Here is a 16,155-nt window from a genome sequence, read left to right as displayed (position 1 = left end):
CCAATATGATCCCAAGAACTTTCCCAAAATTCCTCAAAGCTCACCCAACGTGACGCAGAACATGCCAAAAGTGAATCCAAATTTGCCGAAAAAATATTCAAAATTACACAAAACGACAGCAGATGGTTTATAATCTTCATTGCTCCTCGAAAAAACCTGTTTTAACCAGAATCAAACCGTTTATTAGTGAAGCAAAGACGGCGTTTTAAAAGAGAAACTCCGACGCTGAGGATTTTCATTTTGACGTCTCCAGACCGGACAAAGTCTGGAGGAGGAAGTGGTGAAATTTTGGCCTCCAGCTCCTCGACAGTCAATAATCAGTGAACTGTAGAGGAAACGGTGACACTTTTCTCTTTAAATCAACCCATAATTGACGTTTCACTCCTGCGTTGAGAATAAATTAGCCCGAAGTGAGCGGGGAGGACGATTCATGGCGGGTTTCGTCCGTCTTCACGCTGCGTTGCGGGACATTTGGCAGCACGGTGCCAAATTAAAGCCAGTTATGGCTCGATATATCAGTGCAGGCCCTGAATCCATTTTTATGCTCATCCAGAGTCCGTTCTTCACCTGGGGGAGTCGGTCGAATGAGAAAACTGTCCTTTCATGCGCCGTGAATATTTCAGTCCCTGTGAAACTGCTGGCAAAGCGCTCTGCTGCTCTGCGGGAGCTTCTTTTCTTCATTTTTTTTTACAGCGTTCGTCCTCCCACAAGCCGAGAGAAGCTTGAAGACGTTCCAGGATATCTGAGGGAAGCGACAGCGACGGGACCCATTTTTTCAACCCAATCAGGTGTCCGACTGACGAAAACAGCCTCCAGGAGAAACAGTTCAGCAGTTAATGAAGTTTGGAAGGTTTAATCCGAGACGTACCGACTCTGGGCAGGACGGAAATATTCCCAAAATGACCCAAAACATCTCCTAAATGACCCAAAACATGAGCACAATTATTCAAAATACATCCAAAATGACCTAAAATTAACCAAAACTTCGCCAAAATGGCTCCAAATTTGCCCAAAGTTACTCAAAATTAACCAAAACTTGGCCAAAATGACTCAAAATTTGCCCAAAATTTGGCCAAAATTACTACAAAACTTTCGCAGCCTGACCCAAAACATCCCGAAAATTACTCAAAATATGCCCAAAAAAGACTGAAAATTTGCACAAAATTACTCCATATTTGGCAGAATTAACTAAAATATGCCCAAAATGACTGAAAACATGACCTAAATGACCCAAAACATGCCAAAATTTACCCAAAACATGCCCAAAATTATTCAAAATATATCTGAAATGACCAAAAATTAACCAAAACTTGGCCAAAATGGCTCCAAATTTGCCCAAAGTTACACAAAATTAACCAAAGCTTGGCCAAAATGGCTCCAAATTTGCCCAAAGTTACACAAACTAGACCCAATGTGACTCAAGATATCCCCAAAATGTCTCAAAATTTGCCTAAAATGACACAAAATTAAACCCAAATGATCCAAAGCATGCCCAAAAATGACTAAAATTTGCCTGAAATGACCAAAAATCTGCCCAAAAATGACTAAAATTTGCCTGAAATGACCAAAAATCTGCCCAACATGACTCAAAAGTTTCCTAAAATAACTCAAAATTTAACCAAAAATCACTCAAAACCTTACCAAAATGACTCCAAGCATGCTCAAAATGACTCCAAATCTCTCCAAAATGACTGAAAATTTGCATATTGGAGAATCACCATCAGCTTTGAGTGAAGTTTGAAGGTTTAATCTGAAACGTACCGACTCTGGGCAGGACAGAACACTCAAAATGACCTAAAATGATTCAGAATTTGCCAAAAATGACTCCAAACATCCACAGTCATTTTCTGTAAATAGTTTTTGGATTAATTTTGTGTCTTTTTCCAGCAGAATGTGATATAAATCTGAACTAAACGTGGCTCTCTAATGTCCTGGAAGCTGTTTAAAGTTTGCTAAAGCCAGGACTGGATGGTCTGTGCAGCATCAGCACATATCCTGTTAAATAATAAATAACAGGAGCACTAACGCTTCTTTATTTATTAATCCAACAGGACCGTCTGATCTGTTGCTGACTCCTACAGCTCCGTCGATCAATACTTTCATATCAGGATTAAACAACGTTAAGTGTCTAATGTGGAAGAGTGATTTATCAGCAGCTTTACCAGCTTCACTCTGAGTTTATTCATCAGTAGAAAGATGTTTCACCATGCTGAATGGATCAACAACAACTTTCTCCTCTGTTCAATGCTTCTTAGCCAAGCTGCATTTATTTTATTCATCCAGTAGCTTTCATTTATTCTGTTTCTACTGTCGTCTACATTTTGGTCATTTTTTTCCCAAGTTTTTTTGCCTTGTTTTTGTCGTTTTGTGTCTTATTTTTTGCCCTTTTTTTTATTTTGTCTCATTTTGTCATTTTTTTCCCATGTTTGTCTTGTTTTTGTCATTTTGTTTTGTCGTTTGGTCGTTTTGTCTTTACGTCATTTGTGAATAATTTTTTGTCTGTATTTTTGTTTTTGTCATTTGGTATCATTTTCTTGCCTTGTTTTTGTCCTTTTGTGTCTTGTTTTTTGGCATTTTTGTCTCAATTTTGCGTTGTTTTTGTCATTTTATGTCTTCTGTTTGTCATTTTAGTGTTGTTTTTGTGTTGTTTTGGTCGTTTTGTCTTGTTTATGACATTTATGCATATTTTTTGTCATTTGGTATCATTTTTTGCCTTGTTTTTGTCCTTTTGTGTTGTTGGTCTCATTTTTGTCATTTTTTGCTTGTTTTTGTCCTTTTGTGTTGTTTTGATCTCATTTAGTGTCATTTTTTGCTTTGTCTTTTGTGTCTCCTGTTTGTCATTTTTTGTCATTTTTTGTCTTATGTCATTTATATATAATTTTTGTAATTCTTTATCTTGTTTTTATCATTTTTTGTTCGCGTTAGGATTAGTTTAGTCGTTTCTTCTCTTGTTTTTGTTGTTTTGTGGCTTTTTTTGACAGTTTTGTTCCCAATACTGGGAAAAAAGGTGTCCCCACATACTACAGAAACATAAGCATTTACATTTTTACCACAGCACTTTTCCCTTTACTCTGCTCATCAGCTGCAGCCCATTGAGGATTAAGATCTGTTTGGTTTGGTTGCAGCTGCTTGAAGGACAGAAAAACGTGCAAATAACATCATTAAATGTCTGGAAGCTGCAAATTCACTTTACTATAATGGAAACAAAGAAAAATCAGCAAATTTGCACATTTGATACGATGCAACCATCAAATTTGTGTCATTTTGGGTATAAAACATTCAAAAGTGATGAACATTTATCACCATTTTCTGACATTTATTGACCAAACACTTCATAGATTATAATCTGAACGAGTTGGAAACAATCATTAGTTGGATACTCAGAACTCGTCTGCAAATTCAGCCTTTTTTCTCCACTATTTTGCAAAAAATCTGCGAGAATTCTTGTGTTTTTTTAGCAAATGACTGCAGACAAACAGCGTAAAAGGCCGAGCGTTTGGTGCAGCTCATTGAGGGATTAGGAGGAAAATACGAGCTGATGGCCTCGTGATGAAAGTCCACGAGGGTTTTTTTTTTTCATGGTAAACGAGTCCCGGCGCTGGCAGAAGAAACCGCCTGGCAGCTTCAACACTTCACACATCCAGACCGCTGCAGGCTTTCTGTTTTCAGCACATCAAACGGCTCCCATGTCCTCAGGGACGCCGGGAAAAGAAAAACACCGAGTCCTGGACGGAGACGAGTTTATTTCGGCGGAGCGAAGTCGAAAAGACGACGGGTTCCTGCTCGGAGTGGTGATTTCTGAGGCTCTAACGCTGCAGACGAAAGCAGGTGAAACGAGATGAAATAAGACGAGATGGAGCCGGAAAGTCTGAAAATCTTCTCTCAGGTTTCACAGATTCTGCAGCCAGAATCCAGCTCAGGAGGACAAACAGGAGTTCTGGCAGCTGGTTGAGTCAACAGGATGCTGATGTAGTCGTCACTAATTAATGCTGCCACAGAGGACAGCAAATACAGACCGAACACGTGAAAAGCAAAGGTTTATTTACCCTGCATGTTTTATTCATGCATTTGTAGCACTCACTCTGCAATAGTCACTCTGTAACAGTTCATGTTGGCCACCAAGATTCCCAACATGAACAGACACCTGTCAGTCACAATCAGTCACTTCCACATTACTGGACCTCCTCACTGTCAGTCACAACACCTGAACCAATCACCAGCAGTCTCTCTCCCACCTGGAATCCACCCCATTCCTTTGTTTGAAGCATATCACACAGCAGGATCACCCCACACCACTCATCAAAGAGGAAGTGAGTTCAAACTCTTGCTAAGCATGTTGGAAGCTGTTTAGTATCATGCTAATGCTAACAGGCCTTCACCACTGGAACCATGCTTCTGGATTTCTGGATGCCGCCCACCTGAACCCATACTGTGCTGAACGTTGGTGAGAAACTAATGGAAAATGTGATGATTGATGACGGTGATGTTGATGATAATGAAGCCTGTCTGCTGAACAGGTTAGGCTCCTGTGGATGAATTGATGGCGAGCCACCGAGGAACGAACTGGAAAACAGTTGGCTAGATTCACCCCTTCACCACCCCACTCACTGGCAGGCATCAAGCCTCACAGCCTCATCCCTTCCCCAATGGTGTGGTAGGACTTGCTTAGATTGATTCACCCTGTTTAGATTTGTTTTCATTTTGTTAGGATTTGTTCATGGACTTGTTTGATTAACACCACTGGCAACAGTGGAACCACGTTCACCTGAATTTAGAACTGTCGTTGAACTGGACATAGCATTGTCGCTTTTAATTGTTAAAAGTGAATTACAGGTGAATGTTTGATTCATTCTCACTCCGATTTTCTGTTCTATTATTTTGGTCATTGTTTTGCCTTGATGTATTTTTAATACCTTACCGGTAACCTAGTTTCTGAGTCTTGTGTTCATTAATTTTCACACAACTCCCAGAGCCGAACCTTTTCCATAGCTTAGTCCTTAGCCCACCAAATGGTAGCACATTTGCATTACAAGTGCCACACATTGTGTCTCTGTTCCAACAGACATAAAGGAAGTCGAAGCTGGAAGCTGCAGAGTCGGACTTTAAAATGATGAAGCTGCAGGTAAATCTCACAGTAAACCTGAGCTTTAAATATGTGTACCTGTAGGTGAAAATACTAACATTTGGAGTCCATTTTTGGCAAATTTCAAGTTATTTAAGACAAACTTTAAGTAATTTGAACTATCATTCACTTATTTTGAAATATCTTTGAGTAAGTTTCCACAGTTTTGAGAAATCTTGACTGGTTTCGTGACAAAATGGTGAAAAACTGGAATTAGTCTTGCCAAAACATCAGATTCTATTGATGTTAGAGCCTCTAAAGTTGGTGAAAATGTCAACCAAAGACTGTATTTAGTAGAAATATGGATCCATACACTTACAGGATTTTTATGAGGAAACAATATCACCATTGTTTGAAAATTTTTCCATGTTTTGTTTTTTTTTAGGAGCCAATAGATAATCATTTATTGTCATGTTGGACAGTTATGACACATTCTGGACAGATTTCATGGCAAAATGTTGAAAAACTGGAATCTTTCCTTGTCAGACTTTACACACATCAAAATCTATTGATGTTAGAGCCTCAAAAGTTGGGTGAAATGTTGATCAAGGACTGCATTTTAGTAAAAATATGGATCCATCCATATAGGATACACTCATAGGAACTTAATGGGGACATAATGCCAGAATCAATTCAAAATTTTGCACTTTATTCCGTTTTCAAGGTCCAATAAATAAAGTTTGTCCTTTACTGGAGTTAGTCATTTAAATCAGCCTGTAAACTATTCTGTCTGTGTCTTCACCAAATTCCATGACTGTGAAGGTAAATTTCTGAAGTTATTGAACCCATAAAATGGCCCGAAGCATAAAAATACTGAAATTCCCAAGCCTGAAAACATAAGAAACTCTTAAAGTCCTTCCAAGAACACTTTACAGAACTTTGTTTTCGATCCCAAAAAGGTAAACTCTGAAGAAACTCTGAGCACAGAACGACCTGGATGTGTTTTCAAAACTGCAGCCACGAACAGAAGACATCAGGTAGAAGTTTTATTTTCAAGAAGCTGCGAGGAGAATCTTCCTGGGAATAAGAGATATTCTCAGACAGATCTGCCATGGAAACGCTGCGCGAGGACCGCAGAGGTTTATTTAAAACACCGAGAGAAGGAGCAGCAGAACCGCTGTCTGCTAGCATGCCTAAGCTAACATCTGCTAATGCTAACAGGAGAGTCACCAAGTTCTGAGGACGATTTGTAAAAAACGAGACGTCAGACGGTGATTAAAAGTGAAACTCTGGAGACCAAGAAGCTCAGCAGCAGGGAAGTAATTAACGATTAGCTTCGTTATTAATTTACACACGTGGACAAAATTGTTGGTACCCCTCAGTTAAAGAAGGAAAAACCCACAATTCTCACTGAAATCACTTGAAACTCACAAAAGTAACAATAAATAAAAATTTATTGAAAATTAAATAATCAAAAACAGCCATTACTTTTGAATTGTTGATTAACATAATTATTTAAAAAAACAAACTAATGAAACAGGCCTGGACAAAAATGATGGTACCTCTATAAAAGATTGAAAACTATTTGACCAGAGTGACATGATTAACTCAGGTGTGTCATTTAATTGACATCACAGGTGTTTCCAAACTCATAATCAGTCAGTCTGCCTATTTAAAGGGAGACAAGTAGTCACCCTGCTGTTTGGTGAAAAGGTGTGTACCACACTGAACATGGACAACAGAAAGCGAAGGAGAGAATTGTCCCCCAGGACAACCGAAAAAAATTATAGACAAACATCTTAAAGGTAAAGGCTATAAGACCATCTCTAAACAGCTTGGAATTCCCTGTGACAACGTGGCTCATATTTTCAGAGTTCAAGACCCACGGGTACAGTAAGCCAACCTCTCCTGGACGTGGTCCGCCAAGAGGAAAATTGATGAACCAAAATTGAAAGACGGGATCGTCGGAAATTGTATCCAAAGAGCCCAGAGCAACCTCCAAAGAAATTAAAAAGGTGAACTCCAAGGCCCAAGGTACATCAGTGTTCAGATCGCCCATTCGTCGTTGTTTGAGCCAAAGTGGACCTCATGGGAGACGACCAAGGGGACACCACTGCCTGAAAAAAACTCATAAAAACAGCCAGACTGGAAATTTGCAAAAAATTGCATGAATGAACAAGCCACAAAGCTTCTGGGAGAATGTTCCTTTGGACGATGAGACCAAACTGGAGCTTTTTGGTAAGGCACATCAAATCTATGTTCATAGACTCAAAAACCAAGCATACGAAGAAAAGAACACTGTCCCTACGGTGAAACATGGAGGAGGCTCAGTAATGTTTTGGGGCTGCTTTGCTGCATCTGGCACAGGGTGTCTTGAAAGTGTGCAAGGTACGATGAAATCTGAAGACTATCAAGGCATTCTGGAGAGAAATGTGCTGCCTAGTGTCAGAAAGCTTGGTCTCAGTCGCAGGTCATGGGTCTTCCAACAGGACAACGATCCAAAACACACAGCCAAAAACACCCAAGAATGGCTGAGAGAAAAGCGTTGGACTATTCTAAAGTGGCCTTCTATGAGCCCAGATCTGAATCCCATTGAACATATGTGGAAGGAGCTGAAACATGCCATTTGGAGAAGACACCCATCAAACCTGAGACAACTGGAGCTGTTTGCTCATGAGGAGTGGGCCAAAATACCTGTTGACAGCTGCAGAACGCTCATTGACAAATACAGAAATCGTTTAATTGCAGTGATTGCCTCAAAAGGTTGTGCAACAAAATATTAAGTTATGGGTACCATCATTTTTGTCCAGCCCTATTTCATTAGTTTGTTTTTTAAAATAATTATGTTAATCAACAATTCAAAAGTGATGGTGATTTTGATTATTTAATTTTCAATACATTTTTATTTATTGTTACTTTTGTGAGTTTCAAGTGATTTCAGTGAGAATTGTGGGTTTTTCCTTCTTTAACTGAGGGGTACCAACAATTTTGTCCACGTGTGTAATTTATTGAACCTTTATCAGAGACGATCCCAATTAACTGCTGAAAACGCACAAACTGGCTAACTGCTGCATTAATGGAAGTAAGTGGCGAAAAGTAACTAAGTGCTTTTCCTCTGTTACTGCACTTATCCACAACAGAATTTTCATCACTGATTGAGCAGATCAATTAAAATATTGGTGGCCTAATTAAAGAAGGTGTCGAAATACAACCAAGTACATCGTTTTTTAATATTATCATATTACTAATTTCACTTTGCAGGCTGGAGAAACAGAGTAAACTGTTACCTGTTGGACTTATTGGTCAGACTGAGCAGGAAAACCCGGATATTTCTTTGGTGTTTGGACCAGAACTCGGTGCTCCGTCCTGTGTCTCCGGTCCTGTTGAGGATTTACTCTTGTGTAAACTTTTACTCGCGCCCCAGCACCCCTCTAATCTAAAATCAAAATGTCATGCTCGATCCTCAATTACAAGACCGGCGCTGAAGCCCCCGTCAACACTTTTAGCCCGGCTTCGACATTAAGATCCGGTTACCGGCTCTATTTACATTCTCAAGGCCCGGAGGAGGCACCTGCTCCGGACTGGACTCACCTCGGATGAAACCGGAAACCTGTTTATCGGATTCAGGCTGATGCAGGAAATGCAAATACAGACTTCAGGCTTCAAGGGGCTGCAGGTCCAGAGCAGCTAATCGGAGCAGCTCGGTTCTGGTGACACCCGAGAGCCTCTGCAGCTGAACCGACCGACGGATCCGCTTTCATTTTACCCATAGATTATCTCCGACCGTCATGTAAACAGCCTGCCAGCATGAGTCGTTATCGGCTGGTTTGACCGTAACATAGCGGCACCAGAGTTCACGTTTTAAGTCTTTAAACGTGTCTCCAATTACAACAGCCACTCAGAATCAAAATCAGCAGCAGAAATGTGGCCACAAACCAGTCAATGCTGTTTCAAAGAACTCAAATTGAGAATTTCTGCAACTGTTGCAACACACACATAATAATACGGCGTCCAAAGTAAATAAACCAAATAAACCTCCAAACACAAACTAATATCACATCAGAATTTAAAATGTAAGTCAGCGGGCAAATGATTTACGTTGAAAAACCGATAAATATGAAATAAAGTTGTGGTCAGAGGTCATTAAGCATTTCAGAATTTGTTGTCATGATGCCCCTTCATTAGCTAAACCCTGCAATGCCAAATTACACCAGCAAATTGGCTACGGAAGCTAGTTTTCAAAAATGTGAGCAGCGTCTGAAGTCTTTTGTCATGGCGTCCCTTTACGAGCTAAACCCCAACAATGCTCAGTTCTACCAGCAATTCAGCTACAGAAGCGTCGTCCCAATCAGCTTTAGCAAGTTATCAAATGTATGCATTGACATTTGTTAACCATCGCAGATGTCGTTGTCATGGTGCCCCCGTTGCTATCTAAATCCTTACAATGGCTCAGCTACGCTAGCGCCTTGGCAACAGAAGCTAGTATTGCAAAATTTGAGCAGTGACTGCAGTAAATAACCATCCAGAAGTCTTTGTCATGATGCCCATTGCTAGCCAACCCCAACACTGTTCTTTGCTTTCCAACATGAACTTCCTGTCATCCTGAGCGACGCCTTCTCTGGGTCTCTACAGGATTAAACAGTAAGAGGCTCCACTGGTGGAACAACCAGGTACTACAGCTGATCTAAAATACATCTGAGAATACAGGTTTTCTCCATCTTTGGAGTTTTTACGACAGTTTATGACCAACTACAGAGCGTTAACGGAATGGAAATGGAGATTTTTTTGTAATAAGTTGTCCAGCAGCTACACTTGATTGTTTTAAATAAGTTAATGTATGTATTATGTTGGAAATACTAAACGACTCAGCTCAGAGGCAACAACCCAGAGGTATTCCTATATGTTTTAATAAGATTTTATCTATTATATTCCACAGGAACACTGTATTTATTGAGCTGTGAGCTGTTTTGTTTTGCTCCAGTAGCAGATATGACTGTGCATTTTCCTCCAAGACATTTTGAGTTTTAAAAGCTTATTTCCTGCATTCTGGTCCATCCTTATCCACCACTTTGTTCCTTTCCTGCACTAATTCACGGTGGAAACGTCTTATTTATAGAGAGGGAAAAACAACACCAGGTGACAGTTCCAAATATAACGGAATCGAAACACAGAGGGCTCTCAGACATTCTGTGTTGCTTTCAAATATTTATTCTCCCGCGGATCATTTTTCTCATTTAATATTATCCCTGCTAGTCAACACGCACATAAGGCCTCGATCTACTCTCCTGTCTGCTTTTGTGTCTTTTGTTTGGAGAAGCAACCTTGTTAAATGTGCATCGGCGGTTGTCGTTTTAATTAATTTATAAGCCTTTAAAAGCTCATGTCCAAATTCCTCCGCACGTTCTGAATATTCTTCATATTTCTGTTTGATACACAGTAGGAAAACTACCTGCCTCAGTTTAAATGCAAATCTTCCAAATCAGCTTTCTTATTCATGGTGCGTTCAAAATCCCCCTTGACGACGTGGGGCGTTTCGGCGTCTGTGCTTTCACTCACTTCAGCTGCTGTTTACCGTCAGCAAACATGTCAAAGTTATCTCCCAGGACGACCACACGCTCGACTTTTTAGGATATTTCTAGAGTCGAAAAACGTCCAGAAACAACGTCAGCATGTTTATCCTGAAGATGGAAGTTTATTGCTCATTAACGTGACGATTTAAGGTATTTATTATGCCAGTAAAATGTCCTGATTCCTCATGAGTTCCTCCGGATGAATGGCTGAGTTGAGCGGCTGATTTCATTTGCAGACGGACGACTGAGTTCTTCTTACTGCGTCTTTATAAGATATTTTCACAGACGAAGAAAAATCACTACAATGACCGATCTTTCTTTCTGTGGATGCACGGATGTGAAGAAAAAACTAATAAAAAAATAGAAATGAGCAACAGTAATTCATAATTTAAATCGAACTTTGTCAAACTGCAATAATACGCAGCGATTGACGAAGTGGAGAATGAGAAAAAAGTTTCAAAAACACTTCAATCCTGCATTCAAAATCTACGCAGCAGTAAAGGGTTTCTGGTGCTAGGCCGCATGCCCATATAAGGACTTCTGATCCAATCGATCAATAAAGGCATTTTTAGCTGATCAGTGTCGGCTTAACCTAAATTCGTCCTTTGTTTACTTTGACACAGGAAGCTAGAGATGCTAATTTGAATAATTGGTCACATTATCAGTCACTAATCAATTAATCAATACCACAAATTGGGCACAGTTAACATTTTATCAAGCTGATATTACCGTTTACACCCAAAGCTAAATTGCTCCGCACATGTAATAATATGACGCTAGCTCTGGTCTGGAAGTCATTTATCACCACAGAAGTCTCTTCATGGTGCCCCTTAAAAAGCTAACATCCATAATGTTCTCTGTTCCTTTCCTAATCAATAATCAATTAATTAGTAACACACTTTGAGCACAGTTACTGTTTTGTCCTCGGCTAATATTACCATTTTAGTTCGCAGACACATACTTTTGTCCGAATGATGTATTGGGATACTGGAAGTCATTAAGCGTTACAGAAGTCTCTGTCATGGTGCCCCTTGGCTATATGAACGTTAAAGAGCTACAATTACTGTTTCAGTCGATGGACAAATAATTTCAGGCACAAAATTGACTCCATTGCACATAAAGATGATGGCGTTATCATTAATCACCACAGAAGTCTTTGTCATGGTGATCTTTTGCTCGCTAAATTCGCAGATATTACAAAATACAACAATAGATGTTAAGCTATGGGTTTAAAAATATACATAAATGATACCACAAATTACAATATCTATTCTGTCTTTCCGTGCAAACCTCCCTCTTTGTCCTGGAACTGTGGCCGCAAATGGAACAATGTCCGCGTTTAGATACAGCTGTATAGTAAACACTGACGTCCGCGTTTACGATAGATCGCAGATGTCCGCGCTGCATCGTGCATACATAATACATGCACGATGCAGCGCCGATGTCCGTCCGTGTTCCACGCTCCGGTCGAACACTGATTTCTGTTGCATTTCGCGCTCACTTCCGCTTTTGATGACGTATCGTGCTCAGGTGATTCGTCGACGCGTCGTTAGTTGCAGCCCTAGTTTAAAATATACACACACTGTCAGAAAAATAAAAATTATTATTTTAATTTTAAAATTTTACAACACTAACATTCAAAAGCTGAACACTGAAAAACAACAAATATCTGCACAATACTGATTATTTTTAGCAGATTTAAAGACAGTAACAGTCATTCTAACATCACAGATTTCTGATGTGGACGTTATTTACAGTTTTGGGCTTTTTTAGTACATAAAGTAAGTTTTTTTTTTACAACTTAAATTTGTAAAATATCAGAACAGTTTTCTAACAAGTACGATTTTCCAATGATAATAGAATATATTCATATAAATATATATTTATTTGAAAAAACAGCAAACACCTAGTTTATACAGAATAAAAAGCTCTGTAGTTTTACAGTCAATCATTGTAAAAGAACAAACATGTAAATAAATACTGAGCAAAAAGAGGAAAATTTGTAAAATGCCACTTAAAGGTATAATTTTTCAATCCTTAATGCACATAATTTTTCCTTAAATTAACAGTAAATATGTGTAAAATTATATTTTCTGCTGATTTATATATCATAAAAAGTTAGGAACTGTACAGTAAAATGTTGCAAAAATAAAAATCATTATTTGTAAAAAGATCAATTTTGGATGTTATTTACAGTTTTTGACCTGATTTGTATTTACAGAAAACATGTGAACTTTCTAATTTTTTGGTCATTTTTCCAGTTAATATATATAATTTCACAGGAAACAGAAAAATTCTGTAAAAATGATTTTTTTTTAATTGACACTGTAGTGTTTATTATGATTATTTTTTATCTTCAATTTAACCCAATCACAGCTTTTGTTTTAATCATTGTCTCTTGAATACTATTTACAAATACATATTTTAAGCAGTTTTTATCTTGTTCCTTGCATTAGAATACAGATATTTTAATGTTTTACTCCTATTGCACAATAAAAACAACAGAAATGGAACTAAAACTTTAAAAAACATATATCACAGAATCACAATATTTGTTGGAAAAATTAATATTTAAACATTTTCCACGAATATTTCAGCTTTAATTTGAAGAGCAAAGTCAAATAAATTTAATTATCCTCTTCCACTGTGGTTGATTTGTGTAAATATTCTGGTAGAGAATCAGATTTTCCTCCATTTTCAGTTTCCAGCAGCAGAGAGAACCTGAGCAGGTGGAGCTGATCAGTACTGACTATGATCAGTGGAAACAGGTGAGACATGATGAATCTGCGGCTGCGCACTGAGGGCCGACCTGTCTCCATGTCTGTCTATCTACCTGTCCACTTGTCCCTCCAGCTAACAGGTGCACAGCTGAAACTTCATCCACCTGGACGGACTGCACCTGCAGCGGCACACCGGAGCTCCATCAGCCGTGAATCAGGCACTTTGTTTCCGCTGAAGCTTCGCTCAGGACCCCGCTCCACGCGGTGCGTCCACCGGAGGAAAACTTAACGGCTCCGGTCAAAAACACTTAAAACACACCGTGAACACAGCACACCGTCCCGGAGCAGACCGACAACAAACACCGGCTGAAGTTCTCCGAGCCCAGCGGGACAGCGGCGCCGCAGAGCCCAGAGAACTACCACCAAAAGCGGCCACTTACCTCCAGCGACTGTCCGCGGAGCACCGGCAGGAGGGCGGAGGGGCGTCCGGAGGCCGGTTCGCCGCTGCTGCGTGTGTGTCCGGTAACAGAGGATTAAAGTCCCGCTCCGGTTGTCCGGACGGCGGCTCGCAGCGCGGACTGAAGCGGCGGCGGAATCGGTCTGCGGGGAGGGGAGCAGCGGAGGGAGCGGAGGCTGCGGCCGCGCATGCGCACCGCCGCTGCTACTGCAAAAACACAGATCGTATAAAGTGGAGGTGAATCACTCCGAGGGGAAATCTGGAGACAATGATGGAGACACAGTTTGATCCAGTCAAGAGTTCACCAACTTCATAGTTTATACATAAAATATACACATTTTATTTTTTTATTATTGTTGTGGTAATTATTAAATAGTAATAGATTATTATTAAATAGCAATAAGAATAACAATAATTAATATTTTATAATAATTTATAACATTATTTTTAACAACAATGGAATAATTATTATTTTTTATAATGATACATTATGATCATTATCACTAGCTGGACAGAGATCCATCCATTCTCCATACTTCGCTTTATCCTCATTAGGGTCATGGGGGTGCTGGAGTCTATCCCAGCTGACTCGGTGAAGGCAGGGGACACCCTGGACAGGTCACCAGTCTGTCACAGGGCTACATATACAGACACACAATCACACTCACATTCACACCTACGGACAATTTAGAGTAACCAATTAACCTCAGCATGTTTTTGGACTGTGGGAGGAAGCCGGAGTGCCCGGAGAAAACTGGACAGAGATATTTACTAATTTTATAGTTTATATCCAAAATAAACAGATTTTTAGAAATAATATATTTTTTAGAATTTTCTTTAATTTATTTGTGTGTCTTTTGATTATGTTGTAATATTAAATATATGAATAACTATATATATGTGTGTGTTTTTTTATTTTTACCTTGTGTCCACTCATTATATTTGGGTATTGAAATTTTTTTTCATTTAATTTTTTTTTTTTTTTTTTTGTTTTACTTTTTCCTGATCTTTAATTTTGTCCTTTCATGAGTCCAACAGGTGACCGAGGCTCGAGTCTAAAACCTGCATGTTGGTTCTAAAAATAATAAAATGATTTTTAAAAATTGCAAACAAATATAAAATAGACAATTTTTTAAATTTATTTTTTGCTTCTTGCTTTATTTTATTTTTTATCATTTTTTTATTAATATTTAATTTAATTTCCTCCTTGAGCTGACCAGCTGGGCAAAATATTATTTATTATTAATATCATTGTTACTATTTTAGTTATTCAGCTATTTAGCTTTTTGCCTAAAATGTACATATTTTTTAGGTGTATTGCATCTTCATCATTTATATTTTATGATATATTTTTCATTTTTATGATTTTTTTTAACTTTTTCGTCTAATGATTGATTTTGTTTTCTATATTTCTCATTTTACAAATATGTCTAAAACCTGCACGTTTGTTCCAATTAGTCTGAAAAATCTACATATTTTCTACATATATTCTACCAGATTTACTGGCCTTCTTCCTCCAGTCTTTTATTTTGGGATCCACAAATCTTTTATGATTCATTTTATGCCCTTTACATCCTTATTTTTCGTAGTTTTGTTGGTAATTTTGTGCTTTTAAAGTCTGTTAAACTGAAAGAGAAGTCAGATTTGTTGAACACGTTGCTGCCTGTCGCTGAATCAGAGGTGAGTTTTACTGCAGATGACGTCTTTGTGCTAAAAACAGGCTCAAAATTACAACTTTAATGCATTTAAAGGGTCTCCACTGTGTACACGAGGCTTTTACGCTGAAACACAGCCTTTAATCTGAAAACCGCTGTGGTTTTGCCGTTTGCTTCTAAACGGTGTTCAGACCGACCTCTGAGACCTCCTCACGGTGTCGAGGTTTCAGCTCTAATTTGACTCCAGACCACAACAGAACCACCTCTGTGACTCAGTGAGACGCTGAACCGTCTGCAGAAAACGAGGCGGAACATTCAGACGTGACGAGTGTTTGGGAAAACAGCTTCAGGGCTGCAGGTTTAGGTGTTTCCACAAAGCAGTGAGGGCTTTCTTCATACTTTATAAGCCAAAGATGAATTTTAAAAAAAACTGCAATAAGACTCATAAAAAAGTTCAAATCTGGCAGCAAGAGTGTCTGAAAAAATATGTTCCAAAAAGTACAATAAAAACTGTCAAAACACAATAAATAGCTGTTAATTTACTCACTTTCTCACTGTAATTTCATGGAAAAAACATCACTTCTACAATAGTAACCATCGTTAATTTAAAAGCAAATTATGGTCGAAAATGGATTTTCACCTGAAGAACAGCAGAAAAATATTACAATTACATTTCAATTTTTACTAAAAG

General features: G+C 38.7%; 1 protein-coding gene across 2 annotated transcripts in view; it reads right to left on the bottom strand.

Moving 5' to 3' along the window:
* LOC110965142 (spermatid perinuclear RNA-binding protein-like) overlaps nt 1-13,983 on the bottom strand; it is a 133,712-nt gene extending 119,729 nt beyond the window's left edge. The window contains exon 1 of one of the 2 annotated variants that reach the window (XM_022214079.2): nt 13,793-13,983. The gene's annotated coding sequence lies outside the window, so the exon portion shown is untranslated. The remainder of the gene's footprint in view (nt 1-13,792) is intronic. The other variant, XM_022214078.2, reaches the window with a different exon arrangement.
* Nucleotides 13,984-16,155: the final 2,172 nt, after the last annotated feature.

The sequence above is a fragment of the Acanthochromis polyacanthus genome, chromosome 7 (assembly GCF_021347895.1).
Source record: "Acanthochromis polyacanthus isolate Apoly-LR-REF ecotype Palm Island chromosome 7, KAUST_Apoly_ChrSc, whole genome shotgun sequence".
In the NCBI taxonomy this organism is placed as follows: domain Eukaryota; kingdom Metazoa; phylum Chordata; class Actinopteri; family Pomacentridae; genus Acanthochromis; species Acanthochromis polyacanthus.
This window is presented reverse-complemented; position numbering and strand designations above follow the sequence as displayed.